Raw genomic sequence first — 14,515 nt, forward strand, 5'->3', positions numbered from 1 at the left:
TTGTAAATAAATAGACAGGACTGCAGTCAGACCATGGCCCAGGGGCAGGTGTGGAAACCAGGCCCTGCTCCCATTTATGCACCCTGTGCTTTCTGTGCCAACCCATCTCCATTGCTACTGTTCGCAGCAGAGCTTGGTGGGAAGGGCAGGGTGCAGCTCACAGCGGAGGGTTGGCTGCCTAGAGGAAGGCCAGCCAGCCTCACCACCAGCCTACATGTGAGCTGCAAGGTGGCAGAGCTCCTTGTGAAAGATGCCATTCTCCCACTCCTGAGACCTTGCTGAGCTTGGAAAAGTGCCATAGTGCTGTTTGTCCAGCCTTAAAAGCATGAAGTATTCCAGTGTGGTGGGAAGATGTCAGGGCCCTGCTCAGCCCAACAGCACATGTGCCTGAGCCACAGTCCCAGTGAGGTACCGGTGCACTGACCCATTTCTTGGCTTAAAACTGAAGCTGCTCCCAAACTCTCTCTGCCCTCTGTTGCCCAACTTTTTGCTGAATTCAGGGAGTCAAGCACAGATTTTGGAACTTATTTTAAAAAGAAAAAAAACAACCCACAACCACCAGACACTCAATCCAGTCACAACCAGTATTAACTCCAGCATCCAGTTTGGGGTCTGCTGCTTCTCCTGGACTCCCAGGAGTAACTGGAAGACATGACACCACTTTTTGCCCCTATTAGAAGGGCTTTTGTCTCTTTGGTGTGCCATCCTACCTTATATGTCATAAGAAACCAATCAGATTTGATCACAACTGACATCAAATTTCAAACATGGTAACAGACCAGTGTGCCACCAAATGCCTCAGACTCTGCAGGGAAAGAATCTGAAATAATTTGGTGACCAGACAAATGCTGCTGCCCTGAAACTGTGATACCGGGAAGAGAAAATCTTCTCCAAAAAAAGTGAAGTACTGTGCATCTTCATGTGACCGTCATGAAAGTCATGAAAACTTTTTTCTGGGGAAGAGGAAGAGAGAGAACAGCATAAGATGAGAGCAGAGCAAGTGAGTGAGATGCGAGCAGAACTGGAAAGTGCAATACATACAGTTGTGTCTGACAAGTTTGATGTCTTGTCAAGGCAATCAGCCATTTTACAAATTTGGGATCTTGCTCTGAGAACAGTTTTCTCTCCATGTGTTTTCTCAATGATGAGCTTTTCCAAAGGAAAAAAAAAAAAAAAAAAAAAAAAAAAAACCCCACAAACCAAACTCCAACTCATGCAGCCACAAGTAACTGTGACAGCATTACTAGGGAGGAAAAGCCATCTGCTCGTTAAGTAGAATGCAAACAACAAATGGTGTTATATATGTAAATAAATAGAAGATTTTGGGATGAAAATTTGGTCATTGAGCCCCATTTTTGGTAAAAAACTGTCTGTGCTCCCACTGGTTTGACCCACAGGGATGGGGAAAGTGGGACAAACATGTATGAGTGCAGGCAGACTACATGAAACCCCTCAGTCACTAAAGGAGGTGGGATTTCAATTTGAATTTTTGGAAGGCCCTCAGGTTGTGTGGGAAGGGCAGCTGTGATGTTTTTCTCCTCTCTCTGGGGCAGACTTTGCTCAGAAGAATAGACATGATCTGTTTATGCTTCCTTGAAAGCCTCTCAAGAGACATAGTTGAGAAACCCCAAGAGAAGTCAGACATAATTGCTTCCTTTTCCATAATCACTGTGGATTGCTTGTTTGAGGGCTTCCCACAGCTTGCCAGGTGGAATTAAGTAAAAGCACTTCCAGCTCAAAAAAAATGACACTTGAGCAAACATCATCCCTTGGTGTTAATTATTTGCTGCCGTGAAAATCCTAAATTAAGCCCAATCTTCAGCTTCCTATGGAAGTGCTTCAAGAAGTTTCCTGGGATGCCCAGCAAGAGCACATGCAAATCTCCACTGATGAATCTTGCTGGCTGTGGTTGGGATCAGAAGCTTCTTGTTAGTGTAATAATGAAGCCATTGAAAACATCTTTGATTTCAGAAGGAGCAGTGTGCTCTACCCAGGACCTATCAGGGAGTCACTTGTTGGTTTCCACTCACTCAGGTTTTGTAGTAGGGAATTTATCTTTGGTCTTTCCTTGGGCACTGGAGTTCCTTTGTCCCTGTTCCTCTTGCTGGGGAGTCCCCATCTTCTCAAACTGCTGCTTTTCCCAGTTTTTGGCTGAGATTTTTCAGGTTTAATCATGCCATAGCGATGAAGTAGTGATTTGTCAACCAGGAGCACTTTGCCTTGTGCCAAGAGGGTGTCAGGTTGCTCTGCTGCCAAAGAAAATAGAATAAATTATAAAAGCTTTGTGTGTGGCCTCAAGATAAAGCCGTGGTCATGAGTACTCATTTGATGTATGATATTATGATATGAGCTGTGTTTGCATAGGGCTAACGTTTGGATTTTGATTAAAAATTGACACACTGTGCTGGTCTGTAAGGGTTCCTCTATTCTTCTGCTTGCAAGTCTGATGTCTCATAATGAGGTGTGTAACCCTGCTGCCTTACTGCAACTCCTTCATTCCCATGGGTTTTGCTGTGTGAGTGAGAGGCATGAAAAAGTATTAATAATGCTTTGTAACCACCTGCTAGCTTCATGGTGCAGTGCTAGAGAGAGTAATCATAATGCAGAAGTAGAGACCTGTATGTGACTGCAGGTTAGTATGTGCTATTGAGCTGATGAAACACCCTCATTCCTAATTTGCCTGCTCAACATCAGTTTCCAAAATCCATGTCAAAAAGCTATTGCAAAAAAGAGCGATTTCCAATACAGGAACTGGTGGTGACATTGATTAGGAAGATGTTTTCATCTCTTCATTTTTAAAAGCATGCTTTCCTTCTGTACCTACTGGCATGTATTTCCTCATAGCAAATAATGCTTCAAAAGAAGTAGAAGTCACTAGACCCAAATTTTTGGCAAGTTAATTGAAAGTTACTTTCAGCTACCTTCAATTACACTGAAAACTTCCCAGCATTCTTCCTGACTTTTTCCCTTCTATTCTTGTAATTTTTTTAATACTATTAGTATGATTCACATGTGGTTTAAGAAAAAGATGAGTTTATCTAATAATATACATATTTATACCATAAATAAAAAGTAATGATTTTCTTATAAAGCAAGATTCTCAACTTATGATGGAAGATACGAAAGCAAACCTTTAAAGGCGTACGTTTTAAGGTTTATATAATGTTAAATTAAAAAAAAAAAAAAAAGAGGAAATAAAATATTCATTAGAAAGAAAAGCTTCTGAATACATCCTTCACAAGTAAAATAGAAGAGCTTTGACAATAAAAATGAAGACCTGAGTCAATCTTTCCCTATCATGAGGGAGTAGGTACATTTTGAAATTGGCTCACTTCTTGGTTATTTTTCCTGTTCTTTCTGGAACAAGGCAATGATAAAACAATTTGGTACGAAAATGGCTTTCTCTAAGCTTTGATTTCCCAACTGGCGCTTATTTCACCTTTACATTCATTCCAAAGCATATGGGAACTGCTAGGTCATGGCCTGAACCACTGATAGAGCACCTGGTGAAGGGGTGAGGCCAGCCCTGGGAGCACAGGTAGAAGCAATTCACCTGAATGATCAGGGACCCAGGGTTCCCCCCTCCCAGACTCATTTAAGGGCTGGCAGAGGTAAGGGCAGTGTCTTTATTTGGAGATCATCTTTGGAGTGCTTGGTAAACTCTGATTCTTAGAAGGTGGGTGATTCCTTCTTTAAATAAAGAAGATAAAGATTGTGACCTTTGCTGTTTTAAAGCAGCTGTATCTGCTATTGCCTTTCTCTGTGTGAAGTAATATGGTGTTCTAATAGTAACAGTTCTAACAGTAACTAAAACATTAGTGAAAAATAATAATTGGATTTACTGTACTAATCTCCAACAGTAAATAATCTGATGTTGTTAGGTCTTGTTTAAATACTCCATGTGCCATAACTCTTAAGCTTCACTGTTTACATTTCAGTCTATTAAATGCGTAGTTTAAACTCTGCTTGCTGAAGTTGTACCTTGTGAAACAATTAATCAGACTCCAAGGCCAGATGCAGCTATTTTGTAGTACTTTTTGTGGCTTATTTGTGTTCAGGAGAGAAAGGCTTCTGTTTTTGTTCTGGTACCAGCAAGAAATGATGCGGGAGGGGTGAGTTTTGCACATTTATTTGTCTGAATGTTTAGGAAGGGCATCCTGAAAAAGTTTTGTGAGCTCTACGTGCCAGAGCTGCGTGTGCTTTTCCTACAGCAGGCAATCCACTTCTAGTATTTTTTTTTTTTTTTTTTTTAGCAGTTCAAGAAAGGTAATCCTGAACCACTTTAGTTGAAATGAAGCTGTTCAGTAGCACATGGACCTCAGTGCCTGGGCTCCAATACAGGTGTTACTTCAGCATTCCTTGATTTCTTTGGGTTTTTTATCTTGTGACGAAAGTTCAGATGAAGGGAAACCAGAACCATGCAAACAGCCATTGCTAGGTGTTAGTAATCAAAGTGAAGAAATACACCTTGTAGTGGTATCACAAGGAGGAGAATAGAAAGCATGAAATTATTCACGTGACTGTGAACATTCCTAAGGAAAGGTCCACTTCTAAGGAAAAATTATTATGTTGTTGAATGAAGCCTTGTCACCACCATGGTCTCCTGCTTGTTGTAGTGGGAGATCTGGGTCACTAAATATTGCAGCTGTTTCCTGATTCTCCTGTGAGCCCAAGTGATGGAATACGTCCCCTCAGGGAGCAAAGCAGCAGGAATTAGCCAGGTGCTGAGTAGCTGGTAACATTAACGTTCATCCTATATCGTACCTAATAAGGGGAAACTGGTGGTGAATGGGATTTTCCTATGTATTTATGGGCATGCAGAAAGAAGAAGGGGTCAATGACTTCGGGTTTCTTTTCTGGAGAGAGGAAGTGGTGAACTGTGTGATTATACATGAAACAAAGAGAAGGTAGGAAATGCAGTATTGATCTTGGCATGAAAGGACACTGAGAAGAGACAGTGACATAAAATACTTCATGAGGCTAGGAAGGAGAGAAGGGAGAAAGGAGGCTTGATGGCACTTAAATATATTTACGTATTACAAATAATTATTTTTTAAACAGTAATGTATTGTAAGCTTGATGACTCGTATTGAGAGGCTGTTGAAAACATAAGATTTTTCTGAGTAGCATGCTGGCAGTTGTAAGCCTGACTTTGCCTCTAAGCGGAGCTTTCTAGTCTTCAGCCACTTGGGAGGCAAGAGCAAGTTGTTTGGGAGGCTGTGCTCTTCCCTGTGGCTTCTGCTTTTTTCCCCACTTATGCATTGCTTCAGGGACTATTCTGTAACTTCTGTGCCAAACTGGAGAACGCAGGCATGCAGAGTATTTCCAAGCTTGCTACAAGAGGGGAGTGATGTTTCTGTGACTCGTACCTTTCTAAAACTTATTTTTTTTTTTTTCCCTGAAAAGCATTTCTGTGGCAAACCAAATTGCAACTTGTTTTATGACGATGTGACGCTGAAGAAAAGGGTGTTTGGTATTGTTCAGGCAACAAGCACAAAACTTTATGCCATGGCCACGTAACAATTACAAATGATTCCAGAGCAAGTTCATAACTGTAGGACTTTGACATCCTGACTTGAATTTTGTAAGTTTTTGGCAATTCACAGAGGAACAAAGGAAAGAAATCACCCTAGTCAAAGCAGTGTGGTGTGTTGGGTGAACAAAGCAGTTAAACAGCATTTACTCCTGACTTGTACCAGGTGGAGCGAGCATGGCCCAGCTATTTCCCTATAGCAGGAGGAAAATTATTTACTTGGGTATGTATTAGATAACGGCAAGGAAAAAAATGAATTCAAGTTCTTGCTGAAGCAAAGGGAGCCATGAGAATAAAGCAGCAATGTGTTGTCTGTCCCTTGCTGTATGTCACAGCTTATATGGTACTGTATAACCAAGATGTTATAATCACAATATAATTGTGTATAATCAATAAATATCAAGATGTTATAATCGCAATATAATCAAGAGAGTAAGGCAAAGCAGACAACGATAACAAAAAGAGAATAAGTGGAAGAGCTTACCCTTCAGTTGAGCTCACCAAAAGACACCAAAAGAGGGGATCTCCAGAAGAGGTCCTTCCCCTCTGGTAGCCAGCTCTTAAATAGGTCCAGGAAGGGTGGAGCCTGTCTCCACCCCTTCCAGCAGCACAGGTGAATTGCCTTCACCTGTGCTCCTCTGGCTGACTCATGGCTCACTTCAGGTGATCAATCAGAGGTTCAGGCCGTGACTCAGCAGTTCCCATACAGGTACACATTTTGGAGCCCCCTAAAATGCAAACATCTTAGTAGCAGAGACTCAGGTACCTGCATCTTAGACAGCTGGCTTCTGAGTACTGAGAGCCAGAATCAATGTTAGCCAAGTAGTAAGTTTTTCTTTGACATTTCTGAGTCAGATTGTTTTTCTCTTTATTTTTCCTTTCTCCCAGTGCTTTATCAGGTGATTTGTTACCTAGTGGGTTGGTTTTTGTCCTGGATTTTCTTGCTCCTGGAGATGCAGAGTGGCAAGGGATTTGCCTATTGGCTCTGAGACATCGTCTGAGCCTAGGTCATGGAATTATACTGTATCCTGAGTTGGAAGGAACCCATGAGGATCATCGAGTCCAACTGCTGGCACCACCCAGGACCACACAAAAATCAGACCAGACGTCTGATGATGTTGTCCAGATGCCTCTTGAACCCCAGCAAGCTTGGGGTCCTGCCCACTGCTCTGGAGAGCCTGTGCAGTGCCCAACCACTCTCTGGTAAAGAACCTTCTCCTAATACACAGCCTGACCCTCCCCCAGTGTAGCTCCATGCTGTTCCTTCAGGTTCTATTGCTGTTACCAATGAAAGATCAGTGATGCTCCCCGTCATGAGGAAGCTGTGGGCCTCAGGTTGGAAACAGATAGCTTGTTTCTTCTCTGGGAGGATTCAAATAGCAACTCAGGTCCAAACTATGAGGCCTGGACCTTCCACCTGGTCGAAATGTGACCTCGCAGGGCTGGGGTTGCAGCAGGCGGGTGGCTCAGATGGGTGGCTGGGCTGCTCTTCTGTGATGGGCCAAGTTTGAACAGAGCAGGGCTGTGTGGTGAGGTGGTCTGTTTATTTTTGGGTATGTGACTGCTAGCCACTAGCAGGGTAAATATTTAATAGAAAAGAATGGAAAAAATAGGTTAATCTGAGTAGTTTAGGCAGGACTGTGTCACTAGAGCATAGGGGTAAGGATTTTTTTTTCCTTTGAAGCGTATTTTATTTTTTTCTTTAAATGAATTGGAGCCCTTGTTAGCTTTTGGGGTGTCACAGTTTGTTTTGCTGTTTAAAAAGAGCTCCGCTAGCTGATGGGTTGCCAGCACCCTCTCCGGAGCTCCCCTGCCTGATGATGTATGGGAAATGTCTTCATTTTGAAGTGGTGTTTTTAAACAAACTTCTTTCACCTGCGGCCAAGTTTAAGTCTTCAAATATTTTCTTGCCCAGAGAAATGCTGTTGCTTTTGAATTAAAAAAAAAAAAAAACAACAACAACAACAAAAAAACTGACAGCACTGATCCAGACTCTATTCTGATGACTTCTGAGCTGTGACCACTGAAGCTATCTGAGGCTTAGGTTATCTGGGATCATGAAACATGGCTTTATTGGTAGGAACTGCTTTGGGCAGGTGAGACAAAGCCATCATAGAATGGCTTAGGTTGGAAGGGACCTTAGAGATCATCTAATTCCAACCCCCCTGCCATGGGTGGGGTGACCAACCCTACGTGAGGCTGCCCAGGGCCTCATCCAGCCTGGTTTTGAATGCCTCCAGAGATGGGGCATCACAACGCTCTCGGTAAGATGTCTCGGTGAGTAAAAACACTGTGAGTAAAAAGCTTCTTCTGAACATTTAACCTAAATGTCCCCTCCTTCAGTTTAAAGCCATTTCTCCTTGTCCTGTCACTACCAGACCATGTAAGAAGTAGACTCTGCCTCCTGCTTATAAGCTCACTTTGAGTACTGGAAGGTCATAATGAGGTCTTCCTGGAGCTTTCTCTTCTGAAAGCTAAACAAGCCCAACTCCTTCAAACTTTCTCTGTGGGAGAGGTACTCCAGCCCTTTCATCACCTTCATGGACCTGCTTCTACAGCTCTGCATCCTTTTTGTCCAAGTCTGAGACCCATAGCACACAGTACTCCAGGAGCCTCATGGGGCAGAGCAGAGGGGGACGATCACCTCCCTCTTCCTGATTGTCGTCTTTCTTTTGATGTAGTCCAGGATATTGTTGGCCTTCTGGGCTGCAGGAGCATGCTGCTGGCTCATGTCCAGCTTTTCTGCCATTGTGACACAGGCACAGACATGAGGCCCAGCAGTCTGTAGTTCCCCAGGTCTTCCTTTCTGCTTTTCTTAAAAATGGGAGTGATGTTTCCCTTTTTTTCAGTCACCAGAAACTTGATCTGACAGACACCATTTTTCAAGTATGATAAAAAGTGGCATGGCAACTGCATTAGTCAGCCCCTTTGGAACCTCAGGATATATGCCGTCTGCTCCCATAGATTTGTGCGCATTCCATCTCATCAAGTGATCTTGAATTTGCTCTACTCTTATACTGGGTGGGATTTTGCTCCTCCAATTCCTCGCCTAGAAGTTTAGGGACATGTGAGCTATGAGAAGTCCGGCCATGAAGACAGAGGCAAAGACCTTGTTAAGTATGTCAGCCTTCTCCATGAATAAGAGAAGAGCTCTCCCTTCCCATTTATCGGGGGGGGGGGGGGGCTGGGGGGGAGGGGAAGTACGCTCTCCTTTGCCTGTCCCTTCTGCCTGATGTAGCTAAAGAATCCTTTCTTGTTTTTCACATCCATCACAGAATTAAGTTCTATCTGCATCTTGGCTTTCCTGAATCTGTCCATGCATGTGGGGATTTTAAAGCTGTGGGAATTTAAGAAGTGTTTTGGGTAGTTATTTTTTAATGGAAATCTCATGACGGTGAACATAGTAAGGTCTAGTAGGTGTATGTGAATTCATAGCTCAAAATTTTTGCCTCTCCCTAGCAGAGAGTGCCTTTTTAACTTACTGTTCCTAAAACACCTCTGTCCCTGGTAACTCCCTCTTCCTACCCCTAGGAGCCTTCACTTCTGCTCATTCTTGCTGTGAGCTGAGACTAAGAAGTCTCTTCTGAAGTTCTGACTTTTCAGACAGTTTCAGCTGTGGCAAACTGTCATTTTTCCAGGGAAATTGTGGCCTATTGGGCAGCTCCAGGATGATTTTCTACTGGAGCTGTCGCTACAAAAACATCCCTTTTGTGTAGCTGAAGGAGTGCAGGGATGCTCACCAGCAAAGGATGCTGTCCCAGATTTGCGACTCAATCCCAGATTTGCGATTCAATTTCTTGTTTTTTAGCTATTCTGTCCACTGCAAGTGAAGTTGCTGTGAATCATGGAAGTTGAATACACAGCTAGAAAGGAGATGTTACTCTTCGGCCTTCATTTACCTTCTAATTTCTGTTGCCAAAATACCCTTCCTGGCAAAGCAAGCTAGCAATATTGATGTTGTGTGATGCTTTTTTTGGTCCCTTTTGAAAGCAGCTGAACTTGTCAAATAACTTTTCTCATCTGGAGATTACTGAAGTCTTTCCAGTACTCAGTAACAAATAACAGTTTTGTGATAATACATAGTCCTGGGTATTGCTTGGAAATGGCATGTTTCAGATATTTTAATTACTAATTTGTGTGTCTGGGGAAAAAAATGTTTGGATTCCCTGCAGCCAAGCAAGGCATGTAAATTCTGAATCAAAACAAATATTCTCCCTGGGACTATAAACTTTTGGCAGTTTACAAAGAAACAGATATAAATGGGGATTCATTCAGCTGCTCTATGGAGCGACTCAGATGTCCTGGATGTCACAAGGGTGCAGATTTAGCCATGCTCCACCCCCAGCAATAAACTATTATTGTTACTACTTGCTTGGTACAGCCCCCTGCTAAGCAAGGAGTAATGCGAAGTTCCCCATGCATTCTGAAACCCTGTACGTGGACTACTTAAATTTATTTATTTATTTCTAAATTTTGGGACAGCAGTGGCAGCAGACTTTGATTGGATTGGTAGGCAAAGATTAGAGGAGGAAGCTGGGCCAGTGATGGGGGTGAGCAGGATGGGGCAGCACCAGCCCCCCCCCCCCCCCCAAGTAGGGTGGGCCTCTCATTGGAGGATGTATAGGAACTGCTGAATCAAAGCCTGAACCTTTGACTGACCACCTGAGGTGAGCAATGAGTCAGCCCTGGGAACACAGGCAAAGGCAATTCAGCTGTGTGACCAGAAGGGCTGGAGCCTGGCTGCAGCTCTCCTAAACTTGATTTAAGAGCTGACTAGGGGTGGGGAAGGATCTCTTTTGGAGATTATTCCTCTTGGAATCTTTTAGCGAGCCCAGGACAAGGGTAAGTTTTCCATCCATTCTTCTTTGGTGTGGTGAACTGTTTAGCCTAACTTTCCTGTATGTTTCTTAATTGTAGCATCTATATATTCATTGATTATACAGAGGACAACACAGTTTTAGAGTTGTTGAGCGATAGCTCAACGAGTTTCAATGAGTTGAAAGCGATAGCTTTCAAAGTGATGTCTGGAGATCTGTTGCTCAAAGTAAACTCAAAGTTTTCTCCCTCTACATATAGAATATATATATTCTATGTGAGTCAGTTTTGTGAAGATGACATGTAAGTTGAAACCTCAGCTTTGTAGGTTGTTTGGTTTCTTCTCTAACATTGCTAGAGATTTTCTGCTGCCACAACATCATGTCTTTGAACAGAGGTGCTACAAGTCTTGGAGAGGGTGCTGGTGGGGGTGATGGTTGGTACTTGTGTTTCCTGCAGGACTGCTCAAGGAGCTCTGAACAGCTTGTGGGTGGAAATTTAAAAAAAAAAAAAAAAAAAAAAGGCATGCGGTGATGCCTTGCTCATCAGCAACTACTATTTTTATTATCAGAAAACATCAGCAGTAATTAACTTCTAGTTGTATTGATGAATGTTAATTTGAAGACTAGGTGTCCATATTGTAAGAGCTATTTCACAGAAGAAACCTTATGGAACTAAAGAAAAATGGTGACTGGGAACAAGAAATGGATTTCTTCCTTGAAGAAGAGAGATGCACCAAGTCTTCAACTCTCCAAAATATTCCAGATACACAGGAAGTAAAAATGCCCTGTCCCTAATAGATTCCTTGGTTGTCTTACCGCTGTCTCTTTGCTGTAGGTAATTGCTTAATTGCTTGTCAGAGGAGGGGTACACACTTACTTAATTGCTTAATTTAATTTTAATTAAATGCTTAGTTTCTCCTGCACAGATAATTAATCGGATTGCTGAAATCAGTTGTGGAGTCTCAGTCACTGCCATGTGCCTTGGAACTCTCCTGACATTCAGCAAGACAGTCCAGGGCTCTTAGTTTCCATCAGTGATTGGGACTATGGGACTCCTTTAAGGAGGAGGGGGTCCTGGACCAGCTGTGTGAATGTGTGGGCTATCCTCAGGCCTTTCACAAGTGGATGAAGCAGGAACCTTTTGAGAGGTTCCAAGTGGAATAACTGCATTTAAAGTACGATTGTGGCCAACTCTGACTGTCCCAAAATGTGTTAGGATTTGCTGCACTCTGGGTGACGTGTGTAGGTTTTTATAAGGTGTTAGTGCAGAGCTGAGGCAGCCAGCAGCATGCTTGCTGCTCTTCTGCTTTACTCATCATGAAAAGAATCCAGTGCTGTTCTACTTGCAAAGCTTTGCTCTTGGGGCTACAGCTTGAGGACAGACCTGGGTGGGAAACTCTGTTCAGCCAGCAAACTAAAAAGTATGTACTTTTGGTCAGCTAGAATAATTATATCATATATAGTAATATGTATATAATAATATGTATATATTTTATATATATATATATATATATATATAAAAAACATATATATATATATATATATATATATATATATAAAACACTGTGTGTACTTCAGGTGTTTTTTATTACTTTTATTTTTAAATTCCCCTTGTGGAATGAAGAAACCTGAAATTCCTTTGGGTTGACTCAGCTACTGGGATTATTTTAAGATGAAATGTTGCACTTAGTATTGTTTGATTATAATTCCTCCCTTTCCCCATCCCCCTCTCCTTTTTGCTTATCAAGCGGGTCCCCATAGTATGTAATGGTGACTAAGTCTAATCTTTTAATGTAGTTTTCCTGCACGTTGAGCACTAAATCTTACTGTTGTCAGAGTGGGGACACAGCATTCTCTTGTCACCAGCCAGGTATCCCTGTAAGATCTCACTGCCCTGTTAATGAAGCACTACCAGTCCAGGAAGAGTCATGGGCTGGCCTCTGCTTTGGAAGGAGGTGATGAAACCCGAGATGAAGAAAGTCATGAAGTCAGAGCTCAAGTGCTGTGGCGTTGCTTTAATCATATCCTCAGCATCAAAGAGTGAGTTGTGCCCTCAGGTACTTTTTTTTTTTTTTCTAACAGATATGTAAGTTGACCTCGGAGTTATGTTTTTGTCTATTGGGTTTGGTTTTTTTTTTTTTTTTTTTTTTTTTTTTTTCCATCTTATTTTTTAACCTCACTGTTACATCTTGCAGGTGAGAACTGCCACAGTGGCACCTTAAAGGGGGGAATATCTTCTGCTGTGCTCCTCCTAGTATGCGGATGACCTGACCTGGATTTCTGCAGTGCTGGTAACACATCTGCATTTCCCTATGAAATAACATCTTAGCAGGAGGGGAGGGACACAATGAACACTTTTATTAATCCACTAACTGTAACCATCCTAAAGAGTGATCATATTGTTTTCGTATCGCTTGTGCCAACTTCTGAAGATCTTTTCAATGTAAATGAGAGAGCAGTGAGTACATATTGTGTATATATTGTGCTTCTGTTAGAGTACCAATGTCATGAGAATTTAGTGAGCAGTGGCTCCTTGCAGGCACTGTAAGACAATCAGAGCACAGGGGTTACACCTCTGTTTTTCCCCTCCCCAGCCTTATTTTTCTGCAAGCACTTTGAGCTGTGCTGAGCCAGCCTGCCTTGCAGAGGGAATGTACTTCCCTTTGGGTCTGGCACTCCTCTCACTCCACAACCCTTTTCCCTTTTTATTACCTTTTCTGGAATCAACAAGTAATTCTATTCCAGAAATAGCACTGTTTTTTATACATAAGCAGGCTCATTCAGTTTAAGTCAGATGAAAGTTTTAATGCTGTTGACTATGGGGTGGGTATATAAAACAGAGCACAGAAAATGTTTATCTTGAAATTGCAGAAGGTCCCCAGGGTTTCTAAAAGTGGCTCTGCAGGAATGTCCCAAATAATAAAATGGGAAAAATATTCAAGATATTCAGTAACTTCACCTATGTGTGTCAGTACTGAAACTGTGTTTGTTTCGGCCCTCAATGAATTGTCAGGCCATACTGTATTTACCATTAGGCTTCACCCTTACCATGATGCAGCCAGATTTCAGACCCCAGAAGAGTCACTGTTGGTTATAGAAACAGGAAATACAGCAATGCCTTGCAAGATATGAGGATAACAACTGGCTGTGCTAGGTAAAGCTACTATTTGTTTTCTACTGGAATGATCCACTTTTAGCTGCCTATAAATTTATTGAATTTAGACTGGATGTTTTCCCCTTAGCCTTGGGCTGAGTTATGTTTCTGAAAGGTTTTATCTTGTGAGGGAGGAAAAAAGCTAAAGAGCAGCAATCCTGCCTGCCATCAGCTGTGTAATACCTCTGGGCTCCGGAATGGCTCAACCACCAGGCATCCCAGGATTCTGTGACTTGACCAATTTCTTGCTGCCTGACACAGTCAGCAGTTCTCATGCCTTTTTGTCTTCTGCCTTTAGCTGGAGCTTCTGTGTTTGCAAGAAGCTGAACCCAAAGGTCATATGCGAGTCTTCTATATAGGAAAGTCTGTATATTCTGCTCAGAGTAGAAAAAGCAAGTAGCCTTCTGGAGATGATATTTAACAGTGGTTACTTCTCTTGATATTTATTCCGGGGCAGCCACCTGGCAGAAGAATGGGACCTCACTGCTTGGACATGGGATGCTTGCAAGCACGTTCCTCTCAAATAAAAAGTTACGATGAAGAGTTTAGAGCTGTTGGTCAGATGCAGCCAGGTGGGGCTTAAGTCACACAGCACAAATCATCCATAAGTACAAAACTCTGCAAAGATCATGGTTTGTTTCCAGATATGCAGCACTGCTGAAACTCTGCAGGGATTAAATCATATTAAAATGTGAGGGGCTGGCAAGACTGATGGCATTAAGTGCATGTCCTATGCAAATGCACTTTGATTTTTAACTAAAACAAGAGGCTTTTAGACTTTGAGAGTACCTCAGGTGTATGTAAGCTACTTCTGAAAAACGTGAAGCTGTGTGAGGCAGCAGAACAGTGGTGCTACAGGTGATGTAGATCTTCCACAGAAAGATACAGCAAGCATCAACTTAAAAATCCTGCAAGTACCACTCAGTAATGCTAACAGCCTTTGCTGTGTGACCAGTAGTGTCTTGCATCAAAAATCTTGCATTTTGATCCCTTCTGCCAAATATACACCTT

General features: G+C 42.3%; 1 long non-coding RNA gene across 1 annotated transcript; it reads right to left on the reverse strand.

Moving 5' to 3' along the window:
- Positions 1–1,757: 1,757 nt before the first annotated feature.
- Positions 1,758–6,054, reverse strand: LOC125694042 (uncharacterized). The gene is made up of 2 exons (XR_007377366.1): positions 6,018–6,054; positions 1,758–2,249 (listed from the first exon to the last, which is right to left on the reverse strand). It is a non-coding gene; the product is annotated as an uncharacterized LOC125694042 (long non-coding RNA).
- Positions 6,055–14,515: the final 8,461 nt, after the last annotated feature.

The sequence above is a fragment of the Lagopus muta genome, chromosome 5 (assembly GCF_023343835.1).
Source record: "Lagopus muta isolate bLagMut1 chromosome 5, bLagMut1 primary, whole genome shotgun sequence".
Lineage (NCBI taxonomy): Eukaryota > Metazoa > Chordata > Aves > Galliformes > Phasianidae > Lagopus > Lagopus muta.